Genomic DNA, 17,294 nt, shown 5'->3' on the forward strand with positions numbered 1-17,294 from the left:
TAAGAGATATTGAAGGTCAAAGTTTGATTCGTTTAAAATAATTGGCGTTTTTGTTTGAAATTTAAGAACTCTCTAACACCTCGACATAAAATTAAGCGCTATAAATTTTCTTGTAGGGAATTTATCGCTCTTCTAGAAAGGTTTCCTACACATTTTCTGTATATCCAACCATTTAAGTGATATCGAAGTTCAGAGTTGATAGATTTAAAAAATAATGTTTTTTGACTGAAATTCTATAACTCTCCAGCAAATGGATATTTACTGAGGTTTTTGACAGTTTTTTGTCGGAAATTTACCGCCCTGCACGAAAGGTCTCTTTAATTTTTTCGATAAACGTTTACGAGATATTTAAGCTTTAAGTTAAAAGAAATTTTTTCTATCATCAGAGCAAGATTTTGAGTTGGTTTGTGAAACTTTTCTTTCTACTTAAAGCTTAAATATCTCTTAAACGGTTGAGTTTATCAAAAAAATCAAAGAGATCTTTTTTGTAGAACGGAAAATTTCCAACGAAAATCTATTAGAAGCCTGAGTAAATATCCGTGCGCTGAAGAGTTACAAAATTTTAATCGAAAAACATTATTTTTAAAATCTATCAATTTTGAGCTCCGACATCACTTGAATGGTTGGATTTACAGAAAAAGTATGAGAAACCTTTTTTTAAGAGCGATAAATTTCCTACAAGAAAATTTTCAACGCTTAATTTTATTTATAGGTGTTAGGGAGTTATCAAATTTCAAACAAAAACGCCAATTTTTTTAAACAAACCAAACATTGACCTTCAATACCTCTTAAACAGTTGGATTCACGAAAAAAACATATAAGACCATTTGAAGATCGGGAAATTTCCTACAGAACTATGTTTTAATCATTACTGTGTACTTATTTATAAGTGAGTAATAACATTTTTCTCATTGTACTGAAATGTGAACGTATGATTACTTAGGCAGGGTTAAACGGCATTAGCATAAACTTATTTTTTTTTTTCTATTTTTGGATCACAAATAAATGATTTATATCATAGCCAAGTAAAAAAATCTAATTTGGTAAATAACGGACACCCTAATAGATATATATAGTTTTAAATAGTCATTTCTTTTTGGCTTCAAGAGTCATATCTTGGTTACATCTAGTGTGTTTTAATAAATAACAAATTTTTTTTCTTTATTGGTGTCACGATCGAAGTGAGCGAAGGCGACGGGCGAAAGGGTAATTTAATTTATTGTTTAATATCAGAATGCCGATTTTCCCTATTCTATAACTCAGCCAAGGAGTTCGATTGAACGTCACGTGGTTAGTGTGAGAACGTATAAGGGATCAGGCACCGATTGTTAATTTATAAATTATAATGTGAAATTATTTTTATTCTGTCATCCAACCAAGGATCTTTACTCACGTGGCTAATATAAGAATGTTATAATTTCGTGTTGTTCTACAACTTATGTGTCTATTCGTACCGAGCGGTTGTACTATAGACCGTCCCGTTCAATGACCTGCGTGGCGTTAGGGTAGGTCAAGGACTTTCTGAGCGAGAGGGATGTTGGTTCGGTGAATATGGGCCCTCGAGAAGACCGTGTTCTTTCCCTGTCTTACTTTGTCACGTAACGATTCAAATTATTTAATTTTTGGTTAGGTATAAGTTAAATAATTAGATTTTATATTTGAATTTGAACCGTTGCGCGGGCATTCCGCCATTTCGCCGATGGAGACAGCGGTCCGTGCACGGTGCTAGCGCATGCGCGCTGATTATGGGTGAGCACATGTGTGGATAGATTTTAATTTATAATTTAAAAATGCAAATGCTTGATTTTTGTATAATTTATGATTTTGAGACAGTTGGGATGCATAATCCAGCGTAGCATTATGCCCCGACGATTGTTTAATGTATTATTTTATTGAAACTTGTCATCCGACTAAGGATGTCAGTTTCGTCGAAAAATTGACCGCCGGGTAACGGTAAATCGATACCTCGGCTAAAATTCCGATGTCAAGTTAATAAGTTTTAAATAATTATTATTTCAGTTACCGGGTACAATGAAAATAGGAATAAGTTATATATAAATAGTTCATATATTTAATTAATTAATTATGTATCATTCAGATGTCCAGGAATTGTTTTTATATTTTATATTTTTAATTTAAGTAAGGCCCAGGGCTGACAAAAGTAATTATAATGGAAATTAAAGGCGATGGTGGTGCCACGTGTGCGACGACCAACAGGTGGAGGTTGAGAGAATTAAGTTAGAAAGATACGGACTAGCATCGCGGATAGACGCTAAATATTATTATTCGGAATTGTGAATTGATCAGTGATTGAGAAAGCTAAAGATAAATATTCAAGTAGATTCACCGGGTGGATTTAATTGGCATTTATTTCAATTTTTATATTTTTTTTGAGTCATTGGAGAAAATTTGAGTAAGTACTGTGAATATCTTTCACGGCATATTTTCTCGCGTGATAACCTCCCCCGGTAGTTGTTGGTCGCCGCGGCGAGGGAAAAATAATTAATTAATAATTGATATTGGATGATCTATGATTTGCGTTGTCTATAATTATCATTAATTATTATTCTCATTATTGTTGGTGGATTTATTCTGATATTATTGCGCATATATATATATATATATATATATATATATATATATATATATATATATATATATGAGTTGAGTGCAGCGTTGGGAAAGCGTTGCCGGTATACCTATATATACACGTATAGTATATATAGCTATAGAGCGCATACAGTGCTTGAATAGATTCCTCAAGCACTGATGTCAGCACTCGGATAAAAAATTCCCGAATTATTATAATTATTATTCTTATTTAAAATATCTATACGACATTATCAATTATTATTTATATTTATTATTATTTAAAATAATTAGGTAACTTTATATTCTGTGATTTATTTATTTATGTACCCCAGCGGTAAAAATTATTAATGAGGTTTTTATACTAAAACTATAATTTAACTTTTAATTTAAAAATTATAAACTGGCAATACCGAGGAATTTATCATTTTGGAGTGTGAGTGAGGATAAATTCCGTGTCTTTCTCCCTCTCACAAGTGCTGAGAGAGTAAAATAAAGTTAAGAGATTATTATTATTTATTATATTGGATACATTCAGATGAAATAATTGGTTTATTTTATTTAATATTAAAATTAATATTGTTAATTAACTTAAATTATATTTATTTTGGGTTGAGTTTACGTAATGTTATTTTTTTTTTATATAATCACCAAGTGTCATTATTAATCTAAATTTACCTGAAATCAAATATTGTGAAAAATTGTAATTTTATATTGCTTATATAAATTAAAGACTCGGAAACCAACAGCTGTCGGGAAAAATTTAATATTTATTTTCCTGGATCTTTTCCTACTGCTTTATTTCATTTTTCTGATCTTGTTTATTATTTGTAATATAATTATTTATTATGTATTTACTATTTTTCTTTTTTTATTATTATTCATTTTATTTTTCTCAATTGTTTGTCCGCTTTGTCGTGAGTCACTTGCTCGGATTTTCCCTCGCAGATTTTCCCCTGAATTAAATTTTGTCCGTTTTAGCATAAACGGTCTGGCGCCTGCGTGCACTAACCCAGCCTGAGGAGCTGGTCCAGGCACGACATATAATTATTATTTATATTCTGATAAATATTTAAATTTATTATATTATTTTAAACGGATCTCAGTATTTAATATTGTTTATTATTATTTATTATAATTATTATTATCACGCGTGGGCGACCTCATACGCTATATCGAGGGAGTTCGCGTCTCCGTCGCGAAAATCGAGTAGATATACGTTGTAACTTTAAGGTTACTATGATTTAGATCACCAGCACTCGAATGCCGGAGAAAAAGACAGCAAATAAAGAGACAGATGTATACAAAAACATGTGTAGTATATTGACAAGTTAAACGTTACAAAAATATTACAGTAATGAACTTACCCCAGTGGGTTGAAATACCTGCACAAACACTCACTACAGATTCACCAATTTGAATTTGTGTACACAGGAATTTTACAATGTTTTATGATAGTTTTTAACTGAGATTCACAGGTTGAATCTATTCACATGAACGCACTGCACGCTGAACCGAGAGGCTGGCTTTGCCTTCAAGTGAATTTATAATGATTTTTAGGATTTTTATTAACAGGATTAACTATTCCCGAACAAGGACTCCGGTTGCCTAGGCGGTGGACGTCACGTGAAGGAGTTTGGTTAATTCTATTGCGAACTCAAATTATTTTACTCTAGGTATCCAACCCAGGAAGATGCCTAGGCGTAGGACCTCACGAGGAAAGGTTTTAAGAATAAAAGTTAAGTCGCGTAATTTATATTTTAAGTAAAAGAATCGAGTTACGATTATCGATCCTAGGACCCCCGGTTGCCTAGGCGTGGAGCGTCACGAGAACGAATGTTGAAATCGACTCAGTGAGCCTTACTCGCGGATAGATCCGACAACAGTTTTAGTTATGACGGTAATGATCTTTTTATGTTTAATTTAAAATTGAATTCCGATTATCGATCTAGGACCCCCGGTTGCCTAGGCTGTGGAGCGCCACGAGAACGAACTTTGGAACCTTACTCGCGGATAGATCCGGCAAGAGTTTTAGTAGCTGAAGTAATGACTGACTCTAATTATTTTTCCTGGGTTTATATATGAAAATTTTGGGAGAAAAGTGGGGCTAAGAATATTGAAAGCGTGAAAATAAAGGGGTTCGGTCATAATTTTGAGTGACATTTATTTGCATTCTCGGAAACCTCTGTCATGTTGGAAAATTTACTAATTGTAGGGGACTCAGAGATACAAGCGCTTGATTCGTTAGTGACCTACTATTAATTACTTAAATTCATTAGTGGTACATATTTTTACGAGCGATAATTTAATTTTTAAGAAAAGATTTTAAAATTTACCTCTGATCTCCTTATTATAGAATAGTATGGAGATGATAGAAAATAACAGGAAATCGTAAATTTAAGTGACATTTATCTCAAATTTGGGCCTCTGAAAATTATATCGTAGAAAATCATTGACTACCAGAGTCCATGGGAAACCGTTGAATTTATTAGCGGGTGGATATGAACTCTTTAATTCCATTAGTAGTGAGACAGAAAGAAATAAAATTTTGATTTAAATGACAGGAGCTCTTTACTCTACTTTTCGGATAAATAATATCAACAGAAAATTCGTGGGAACTGTAATATTCATCGATGTTAGATGATGTTAAATTATTATCCACTTGTTTTACTCTCTCTATTTCACTCTCTCTCTTTCTCCATGCGCTATACTATTATATTTTGATATTAATAATTATTGTTCGTTTCCGAATACTTTCAATTGATCCGGAGCAAGTCCAACACCCCCCCCCCCTTTTCCTGGAATTCATTGGATGTGCTTTGAATAGCAAAAATATTTCAAAAATAATTTAATTGAGTTAAATTTTTTTATTATTTGGGATTAAAAGTAATTCATGTGTATCGGTTGTTACATTGGGAACAGGTTCAAAAATATAATTTAGGTATAAAAATACGCCTGTGGAAATTAGAGCTCTTACTATTAACATTCAAGGGTACTGCATTACACTTTTTTATTTTCCATAAGAATAACATAGAAAAATGTTTTATTTACGTCTTCTGATTTTTATAACTAGGTAACGATGCGCCGTAGGAAACATCTGTTACCTTATTTTGTGAAGAATTAAATTTTCTACAAAAAAAGTCTTTTATTATTTTTTGATAAATCCATTCGTTCAAAAGTTACTTCAGCTTGAAGTCGAACTTATATTAAATTTTCAGATCCTTTTACTTCTCCGACGAAGCTATCGAACTCATCACAAAATATTATGGAACCTTTTTTGTAGACAATGTTATTCCTTACAAAATATTTTGAATAATGTGTTTTCGAATTTTTCATTGTTTTCTAGTTATTTTAATTTTAATTATTTTCATTTTAAAGTTGTTCAGAGTAGAAAAGTATTCAGTCAAGAGCTTAATCATTTAGAAAGCTTCGTGTACTTTCGCTACGTCCGGGAGCTGCCGTACTCGCAACTGACTTCAAGGTCTGACTAGTGCCGGGTCACTCACTATTTGGGCATGGAACATACAATTTCTTGCTCAAGGCCGTGTCAAGTCGATATAAGAGCTCGGCTACCAGCCGACCAATGAGAGAAATTGACGGCTAACTATTACTTGTTGGCGCGTATTAAGCCAATAGCAAAATTCGCTAGTGCAGGTATGCTGTACACGACACCACTGAGCGGCAACGAACTGAGAAGACGCCACCATTATATGATTCTGCATCGTGTATTCTAACGTACTACCACGTACTTCTAACGACTTCGCTTATCTTTTGCTAATTTAAATGGTTCTTGAGTTATAATTCAGCTGAATTACAGCTAAAATATTCTCAATAATTAGCTAATACATTAAGGCAACTGCATTAAGGCTCTATTTATTGAGAATGTAAAAAAGGGTTACTCGCAGTCTGAACTGCTAATGGCCACATGTCAAGTATTTATACGTGATCAAAGTAGATGCATTCGCTCTCACGTATTACTAGTCGCATTCGTGATATATATATTATTTTCTCACAGTTTTAGTGTGTATTGCAATTAAAATATCTAAATAAGTTATTTTTAATTCTTAAGTAATTTTTAGTTGTTGAATTAAACCATACCTACACCAGAATCTTTTTGTGCATTCGGTTGTTTACAGAAAAAAATTTATGAAAGACAATTTTTAGGGAATAAGATTGTCTACAAGAAAAGGTTCCGTAATATTTTGTGAGACGGGGCCATCCATAAATTACGTCACACGAATTTTAGGACTTTTGAACCCCACCCCTTGTCCTTGTCACAGGTTGTCGCATTTTTATAACCCCCCTCCTGATGTGACATCACACATTTTTTAAATTTATACATGAATTTAACAATAATCGAGAGAAAACAGCTATTTTCATTTTTTTACTTATTTTTATTGAATAATCTAATAAAATCAACATAAAATTCACCAATCTCATAGCGAGAATGCTAAAATATTCATAAATACAGATCGAGTTTGTAACTTTTTAAAGTTTTTTATTCTCATCTAAACTTCGCATTTTAGTATATTAAATTTTAACATATGGCGTCACAAAACACTTGACCCCCCCCCCCATGCCCCTTGTTACACTATGTCACACTTTGGTAATACTCCCCTTCCCCATTAACGTGTGACGTCATTTATGGATGATCCCTAAGTTCGATAGTTTCGCCGGAAAAGTAAAAAAATCTGAAAATCTAATAGAAATTCGAATTCAAGTTCAAGTTACATTTGAACGAGTGCATTTATTAAAAAACCATAAAAGACTTTTCTTGCAGAGAATTCAATTTTCTACGCAATATGTCAACAGATTTTTCCTATGGCGCATCGTTAGCCAGTTATAATAATCAGAAGACGCAAGAAAAAATTTTTCCATGTTATTCTTATGATAAATAGAGAAGTGGGAAGCGGAACCTCTTAACTAGTCACCCCAGGCTTAAAAAAAGTGGAATTAGAGGTATTATACCTTTCAAATAAATTCGTCAAAAAACTTTCAAAAAAAGGGAGTTACCCCGTGTGGGCGTTATGTGGCCTGGGTGAGGTGTGGCCGTTAAGGGTTAAGAGCTCTAATTTTTACGGGCGTATTTTTATACCTAAATGAAACTTTTGAACCTGTTTCTGAGAAGAAAAAAATATTTGTTATTTTTTGAAACACCCTAATAACTATGCATGCTTAAATATAATTTTATATAATCATAGAAATATTTGGACATAATTAGATATAACTATTATTACATTCTGACTTATATGTTAATCAGACTGAATTTTTTTAATTTGACCAGATTGACGTCGTTAGGGTGTCAATAGACCCTAGGTGCGTCAGCTGTTGACCTTCTTTTATTTTATGTAAAAAAGAATTCTTTACTCACCATGGTGGAGAGTATGGGCCCCATAAATCAGCCCGAATAATCCCTTTCTTGCGTACCTTCTTCGCCTCTGTTGGTGCGTACTCGTCTCGACCGGTGGCCTTGAAATAGGCCTCTGAGTAATACCCGTAACGAGGGTCGTGAAAAGGGATGCTTCTCCTAGGCGAATGGACGGATGGAACGTCCACTGGAACCAACTGCCAACCCTTACTGATAGCAGTCCAGAAGACTGGATTCTCCCGTGAATCCTCCTCTGCGCAGGAAGGGCTTTGAAGACCCGGTTTCTCCGTAAGGACGAGGGACTCCAGCTGTTGGATCACACCACAAGAGCTCGACGGCTTAACGACACAAGAGCTCAACGACTCACGAACCTCACTTAACGCGATACCCAAACTTGGTAACTCGTTGACTGGTTTTGGAACGACCAACGTCACCGGATCGAGGAGGACTTCCTCGGCAACGATCTCTAGGTGGGGGCGTTGGTGAACTGAACGACCGAGATCCTCGTGGATCGTTCGAATGATCCGGCGGAATTAGGCCTTTTGGCCTGGCCTTCGACTTCTCGGCATGAATTTTGGATGTAGAAAGAAAGTGCTTAGGCTGCCGGTATCAGCGCTCAGAACAGGTGAGAATATTAGGCTACCGGTGACAGCGCCCAAAGTTTAAAATAAGAAGTGCGTATTTTAATAAAATACGGATATATATTTTGCCTTCAAGTCCGAGTGACAAGATCAAGCCAGCAGGTTTGTGTAGAGTTCTTAGCTCTACTAGATCTTGTAATCGACTGCGTTGATTCTGTTGCTCCTTGGTATTATATATTATCAAAAGTGTTAATGTTGCATCTTAGGTTTCCTATGAGAGAATCGTCGTGGTCTGGGTCTCATGCGTCGTCTTTTGTTAAGACTACCCGTGAGCCACGGTGATTCTCTTATCGCAAGAAATTTCCGTTATATTGTTGGTGATGAATAAAAATAATATCGCCAACAAAGTAACGATTTATTTATTTATTATTTATTTATGATTCTAAGGAGTGTCGAATACTCATTCGCCCACAGCGGCGAATAAATAATTCGAGACTTTGTTACGATATTTAAATATCGCGGCAGTCTCGCATCCGGTCGGTGACTAACAGAGGACAGCACACGCTGCTCACACGTCTCATCCGACATTGTTTTTATAATTATTGTTTGTTTACATGTAAGATTTTGTTTTAATTATGGCGTTAATAATACTTTATTGATTTGTTAGGTATAAATTGTATTCGAATCAGAAGATTTCACTGCTTAATGTGAGCATATATGTTGATTTTTATAGCGCTGGGAGAAATAGTTGCGCATTTCAATTATGTGCTTATGGTTATTTTGATTGGTTGGCGCATGCGCGTCAACGCAATAGTTGGCATCAGTAAATTTATTTATTATAAATAAATCTACTAGTTTGGTAAATAAATCATTGATCAAGTAATTATGAACGATGCAACTAGTCGTTTAGCGTCGGGAACTTGATAAATTACACGGCCAAAGTTATGTAGTACGTTGGTGGTACTGTAAAGAAATAACATGCGACAGTTGTATATCTTCATTGGTCAAAGTGAGATATACGACAAAATTGCGTCGTCCTAGGTGCCGGGATGAGATTCACGTGCTGCCATGGTCAGACGTGGGAAAGTCTCTGTAAGAGTAGCGTGTGTGCTCTGTTACATTAAGAAAATTATAAATTTGTCGCCATTTGGTAATTTGAGTAGATAATATAAACCCATGGGCATTATTTGAGCATTTTGATAAACCGCATAAAGGAAAATACATTTACCGTATTAGCGTGCAACCAAGGGAGTTGAATAATACGTAAACTGTAAGTCCTTTTTTTGGCTAATACATTGGCGTGTAATTTGGTTCCCGAGTTGATGATCATTTGTCTATAGCATAAGAGTAAGAGATATAGTGAATTCTGAGTAGTAATAATTTGTTATAAGCATATGATGGAATGCGTGACTATTGTGCCCAGTAAATACTAATACAATCAGTAAAAAATATTCAAAATTATTTTATCATTACCAAATATTGAGTGTGATAAATATTTGGTTATTTTTCATTATCATTTATTATTAATGTAAATTATTACTGCTATGATTATTATTTTCCTGCGTTACTATTATATTTTTTATCACGTGTGACTGATACAAGAGCTTCTAAATATTATATTATAATTATTACTGATTCTGATAATTGTTGGTATAGGTATTATTTTGTTTAAATAATATTACTGGTGTGAATAATGCGTAAGATTCACCAGTGGTTTAATTTACGAGAATTGTTTACGTAAAGTATTCAAAGATTATCTTATTATTTATATTTTGGAAATATCACGTGCGAGTGATTTGATACGCTGTCAAGTATTAAATTATTATTTCGCGGTTATTATTAGTTACCATTATTCATATCTGTGAAAATCACGGGCAAGTAATAGCATTATTCACATGCGATAAGCTATTTTGTGTTTAAGATATTTATTGCCTATTCATTATTATTTGTTTTATTTGTATATGCATACCAGTACTAGTTTGTAAGTAAACTATTATTATTATTTTATTTTGATATTGTTATTTTGGATATGCGATACAACTGAGTGTTAAATTTATAATTTAAAATATAATTTGGAACAAATGGTCATCAACCCGGTATTATTTTAAATTTTATTTATTTACAATACTGCTATCTTTTTCTTGTTTTCCTTTTCCTAAAATCTGAAACTGTTACCCTGTCATTTATTTTTATTTTCATTTTCATTTTTCTCCGTTGTATTTATTTTGAGTTAATTTTGTTCGTGGGGCACACGAACTGGCGCCCAACTAGGATATCTAACCCAGCCTGAGCAGAGCTGTGAGTCCAGGGAGATTCGGGATATCTCCAGGTGGGACTTTTGGTAGTTATTATTTTATTTTCAGATATTTTTCACCAGCGGAGAGCCATAACGGCTATTGAGCGCCAACCACACTCCGCCGTGGGACGCGTAAAATAGAGGAGAACGTTATAACTAAAAAAAAAAAATTCTAAAATTTTTATTTAAATTTAATGAGAGTCAGAACGTAACACTATGTATGATCATATCAAATTATAAATGGTCAGATCTCATAATTTTTTCTCGGGTTTAGTTATTTGCCTTTAAATAGCAATTTTCTAAGAAAAATCATGTCCTGACAATTTTTGACCAGTTCTAAAACCGAAAACAATAGATTTTTTTGACTCAAAGTCAATAATATCTGATTATGATTAACAAAGCGCACGAGAACGAATTATATGCTTGTTTTCGTTAAGTTTCCTATTGCTAGTATTCATTCATGTTTAGGAAGTTTTATTCAACATTAAGTAAATGGTTTCTGAGTAAAAACTGAAAATCTTAATCTTCGATTCTCATTTAAAACAGCATCCTACTGAACATACCAACGCAACAGTGATATGACACTCAGAACACACTTATCGTAAGAAATTCAACGTTGACTTCATATTCTGATGATATAAATTGTAATATGAATTGTACGTAAAATTTGTGATGTAAATGTCCCATTAAAATTATATACATATTACTTATCGAGTGACATCATATTGGTGGTCTAAATGTGACGTTATATTTACACCACATTGTAACGTTAGCTTTACATTCTAGATACTACCCCAAAATTACATAGCAAAATTTACTTATGAATGACATAATCTTAGCGATTCTATTTTATCTTCATATTAACATCGCAATTTAATGTTCGGGCTATGTTCATACTGTTCCAGCACTCTTATATAAGAAATAGTTATATTATTATAAGAAATAGTAATATTTATGTTACATCGACACATTTTATCACATTTATGCATAAAATTTTACATTACAATCATTTACTTTACAATCATCATTTCAACGGCATCGTGATAGAACGAGCTACAATAAATTATAAATTAATATCTCTTACATTTTTTCTTTCATGACTTTTTTTTCAATCTACCCAATATTATAATTTCTAGCGCATAAAAGTGCTACGGACTATTTAACAGAATTTGATATCTTTGTGAAATCACTGTAATACAACCTCAACGTAAAATTTATATTTTTTTATGACTTCGATGTTGTAACGGCTAATTTCCGGCCCAGATATACTTGCCGGTGTCCAGGGTATTTCAAAACGGAAATTTAAAACAAAACTTTTTTAAAAATGAACAAATATTCATTCAGATACTAGTAAACTAACAATTCGTGAACAACAAGTATTTGTTTAGATACAACAAATGTTTAATCGACGATTCTTTGAACAATAATTACTTATTTAGATACGAATAACCTTATAACGCATACCTACTGAATTTTCGCGACGGAGACGCGAAATCTCTCAATATAGCGTATGAGGTCGCCCACGCGTGATAATAATAATTATAATAAATAATAATAAACAATATTAAATACTGAGATCAAATTAAAATAATATAATAGATTTTGATATTTGTCAGAATATAAATAATAATTAAATGTCGTGTCTGGACCAGCTCCTCAGGCTGGGTTAGTGCACGCAGGCGCCAGACCGTTTATCCCAAAACGGACAAAATTTAATTCAGGGGAAAATCTACGAGGGAAAATCCGAGCAAGTGACTCGTTACGAAGCGGACAAACACTCGAGAGAAATAAAGTGAATAATAAAAAAGGAAAAATAGTAAATATATAATAAATAATTATATCCAAATAATAAATAAGATCAGGAAAGTAAAATAAAGCAGTAGGAAAAGATCCAGGGAAAATAAATATTAAATTTTCCCCGACAGCTGTTGGTTTCCGAATTTTAATTTATATAAACAATATAAAATTTAATAATATTTTACACAATATTTAATTCCTGGTAAATTTATAACAATAATGACACTCGGTGATTATCAAAATAAATTATATAAACTTAATAACCCAAAATAAATATAATTTAATTTAACTAACAATATTGATTTTAATATTGAATAAAAGAAACAATAATTTCTCTTAAATTCTCAAGATGATAAATAATAATAATATCTATATTTCATTCACTCTCTCAGCAATTGTGAGAGGGAGAAAGATACGGGATTTATCCTCACTCACACTCTAAATAATAAATTCCTCGGTATTAAACAAATTTGTAAATTTTTTTAAAATAAAGTTAAATTATAATTTTAGAATAAAATCTCATTAATACTTTTTTTGACCGCTGGGGTACGCATAGATAGATGAATCAAAGAATACAAAGTTACTTAATTATTTTAGATAATAATAAATATAAATAATAATAAATACATATAATAATGCTTAATATTTTTTTTTCTTCAAATATTCCGAGTGAGAATTTTTCACCCGAGCGATGATATCAGCACTTGAGGAATTTACTCAAGTACAGTATGCGCTCTATGGATATATATGCTATAAGTGTATATATATGTATACCGGCAACGTTTCACCACGCTGCACTCAACTCATATATATACATATACATACGCAGAAATATCAGAATATATTCACCAATAATAAACAATAATGGTAATTAACGATAATTATATATAATATAAATCATGTATCCTTCAATAATTCTTTATGAACAAATTAATTTCCCCTCGCCGCGGCGACCAATAACTACCAGGGGAGGTAAACACGTGAAAAGTACATGCCGTGAAAGAAATTCAAAGTACTTACTCAAAATTAGCAATCTCCAATAACAAAAACAGAATGGATTGAAACCAATTTTAACGAGTTCACTCGGTGAACTTTATTAATGATCTTCATCCTTATCAAACCGAATAATTAATTCACAATAGTATAGGTTTAGCGTCTATGCACACTGCTCGTCCGTATCTTTCTGAATTAATTCTCTCAACCTCCACCTGTTGGTCGTCGCACACGTGGCACCACCGTCGCCCTTAATTACCATTATAATTATTTCTAGTAGCCCGGGGTCTAGTATTAAATTAAAATATAAAAATAATTCTTTAGTACCTGAATGACACATGATTAATCAATTAAATATATGAAATACTTATTTACAACTTATTCCTATTTTTATTTTACCCGGTACTGAAATAATAATTATTTAAAATTTATCAAATTGACGTCGGGAATGTAGCCTAGGTATCGATTTACCGTTACCCGGCGGTCAATATTTTCAACTCAACTGACATCCTTAGTCGGATGACAAGTTTAAATAAAATAATACACTAGACAATCGTTGGGGCATAATGTTACGCTGGATTATGCATCCCAACTGTCTCAAAATCATAAACAAAAACTTAAAATTAATATAAACCAATTATTTGTATTTTTAAATCATAAAATAAAATTCATTCTCACACGTGCTCTCATATGCGCAGCGCGCATGCGCTAGCACCGTGCACGGACCGCTGTCTCCATCGGCGAAATGGCGAAATGCCCGCGTAACGACTCAAATTCAAATATAAAATCAAAATATTCAACTTATAACTAAATAAAAATTAAATAATTTGAATCGTTACGTGACAACCTCTTTATTGCTTAGTTACAAATTTAATCCATTAATTACGCGGCGTGCTATATGAAACTATCCCAATAATAATACGCGATCTATTACACCGGTTACTGGTACCCCCAGGTTGCCACGAGGGTAAGTAGTTGTCACCCCTAGGCTCTAGCTCAGAGAACGAGTTGCCTTCACGGGCTTTCCCGAGCGGTCTTATTACCTGGCCCGTCTGCCGCAATTATGAAAAGCTTTCGTGTCATCGCCCTCTAGTGTCGCTCGTGCAAGAATGGCGAGAGAAAAATTATTCTAAGTCCAAGTGACAAAATCAAAGGGAAACAGAAACCGATGAAATAATATTCAAGAGACTGAAATTCTTCTAAGTTCTGAGCGATAAAGTCAACGACAATTGAAAGAAATAATTTTTATCAAACGAAATCATGAAGCGAAAGAAAAAGAATGCGTTTAAGCGTTTGAGTAAATACCGAATACGGAGAAATAAGCCGTGTGGCTCACACACTCGTGACGGTGAGTCGAGCAAATGGAAAGAGAATGAGAGAATAGACGATTAAAACTTTAATTAAATTTAAACTCTCACATATTATTTCTTATATTTTGTCTTATTTTATATTTCTTTCAATCTCTCAAATCTTTTGAAAGATTCATATGGAATCATTTTTTATGATTTTTTCTTTTCCCTTTGATTTCGCTGGCTCAGGACTTAATAGATAATATTAGATAAATATTAAAGAATAATTTTCATTCGGCGCGTATTCATATTATCATACTATACACTCGTACAAATGTAATCTCACACAAAATCTTAGTAATAATAAAACACAGCCATAGTAAATAATAATAAATCATCATAGTTATAGTAATAGTTTTTAGTAGCAGGATAAGAATCACAGCAGTAATAAAATAACATTAAGTAGTCATAGTTAAAACAAAATAGTTTTTAAGTACAATAGTAACTAGAGTAAGCACCATAGTTCTAGGTTTAGTCATAAGTAATAGTAATATAAGATAATAGTAATAGTAAACCACAATAGTAATTAGTCCAAAAGAGTTCATACTAGTAATAATAATCACAATCGCAATTAAGTCATAGTAATGAGAAATAAATTTAAGTAATAGTCATTTAAGTACAATAGTAATTAGAGTAGTAGAAATAGAAAAAATCATTGATAGATATAAGAAATAGAAAAAAATTACACTAGTTATAATAATCATAATAATCACAATAGTTTTAAGTATAATTATAGCCAGAAAATAAGTAGTAGTAAAAAAAAAGCACTAGTCCGATGCCACCTTTATCACAATGTTTTGTAAATATGATATTCAAATTACATCACCACTATATCAACACTGTAACATGTACGTCACATTAACATCACATTTACGTTCATTATGTTACGTAACCATGTTACGTAAATAAGTGTGAAATTGTGCGTCACATGTGTTTTATACGTTATTTACGTTTAACGTAACCTTATGTTTTCGATTTTATCCCGGGGAAAATGATTAAGATCTGACCAGATATAATTATACCTGATCAGATTAAATTATATCTTGGCAGATCTATTTATATCTGATCAGATCTAATATTTAGATATGATCAGATTTAATTGTATCTGGCCAACCACCGCTTATATCTGGTCAGATCTAATCAGATATAATTAAATCTGGGCTGGATACAATATCAGACATGATTAAATCTAGTTAGATCTGCGTATTCATACGAATCTGTCGTCTCCGTTATGTTGCCATGTTCACTGAGATATGATTCTTTCTTGTGTGCTTTGTTAATCATATGTAAATTACTTTTACACAGAAAAAAAGTTATCTTGGGTCAGGAAAATATTTTGAAAGGCAAACATTTTCGGGAACCAAACCAAGATTTTCTTGAGCCAAGAAAATTTGTCTTGGTTAAAGAAAATTCATCTTGCTCAGAGGAAATTTCTACTTAATTCAAAAAAATTCAGGTTCTTAAAATAGTTTTTTTGAATCAAGAATATTTATTTTCATTCGAGGATTTTTTTTCTGTATAATCAAAAAATCTATCATTTTCGGTTTCAAAACTGGGCAATAATACTCAGTACACAATCATTTTTAAGAAATTGACATTTAGATGTAGATGACTAAAAAGTATTGCTGAATTTTAGAAACTTGGTCGAAGACCATATATTAGAAATAAAATGGTTTACAAATAATGTCCTACAGCATTTCGTATAAAACGGATATTTTCATCGGGAACGTTCAATAATACTGAAATTTACTATGAATTTAAATTTGACGTTGAATAACTATTGAAAGAGTAAATTTAGTGAAAGTCTATGAGATCTTCGAATTTCTAATAAAAACATGTATTGGCCTTTTTGGTACAATAATTAGCTAATAATTGATATAAAACTAAATTTCCCCGTGTTATTTAAATGAGAAATAGTAAACTGCATTTAGGGAGTATTTAATATTAATATTAAGGGCTCAAATTTTAGCAGACGTCTTTTTTTGGAGAATAAGTATAACTACTTGGATTTTATTAGGAAAAAATTTTTTCTTGAAATTCTTTGGATAATGATTTTTTTTTTGTTAACTAATGAACTAATTTTGATGATTTAGGTGGTATTCAATGCGACGTATAATGTTTTAGAACTGATAAGATTTTGGAATCAATCCATCAAGATCATCACAAGTTATCCGAAAAAAAAAATTTTGAAATAATTTTATTTTGAAATATCTCCGAACGTTCTTTACCGATTATGCTCAATCTTAAAAATTGTTGGAATTAATGAGCCGCTTTGGATGCCACCTCAAAAAGCCATACCGGCTCATCCGTTCAAAAGTTAC

At 32.3% G+C, this 17,294-nt stretch overlaps 1 protein-coding gene across 3 annotated transcripts in view; it reads left to right on the forward strand.

The window, feature by feature from the left end:
• LOC103576410 (uncharacterized) overlaps positions 1-17,294 on the forward strand; it is a 313,115-nt gene that overhangs the window by 41,924 nt on the left and 253,897 nt on the right. The gene's annotated exons all lie outside the window — the stretch shown is intronic.

The sequence above is a fragment of the Microplitis demolitor genome, chromosome 2 (genome assembly GCF_026212275.2).
Source record: "Microplitis demolitor isolate Queensland-Clemson2020A chromosome 2, iyMicDemo2.1a, whole genome shotgun sequence".
Classification (NCBI taxonomy): domain Eukaryota; kingdom Metazoa; phylum Arthropoda; class Insecta; order Hymenoptera; family Braconidae; genus Microplitis; species Microplitis demolitor.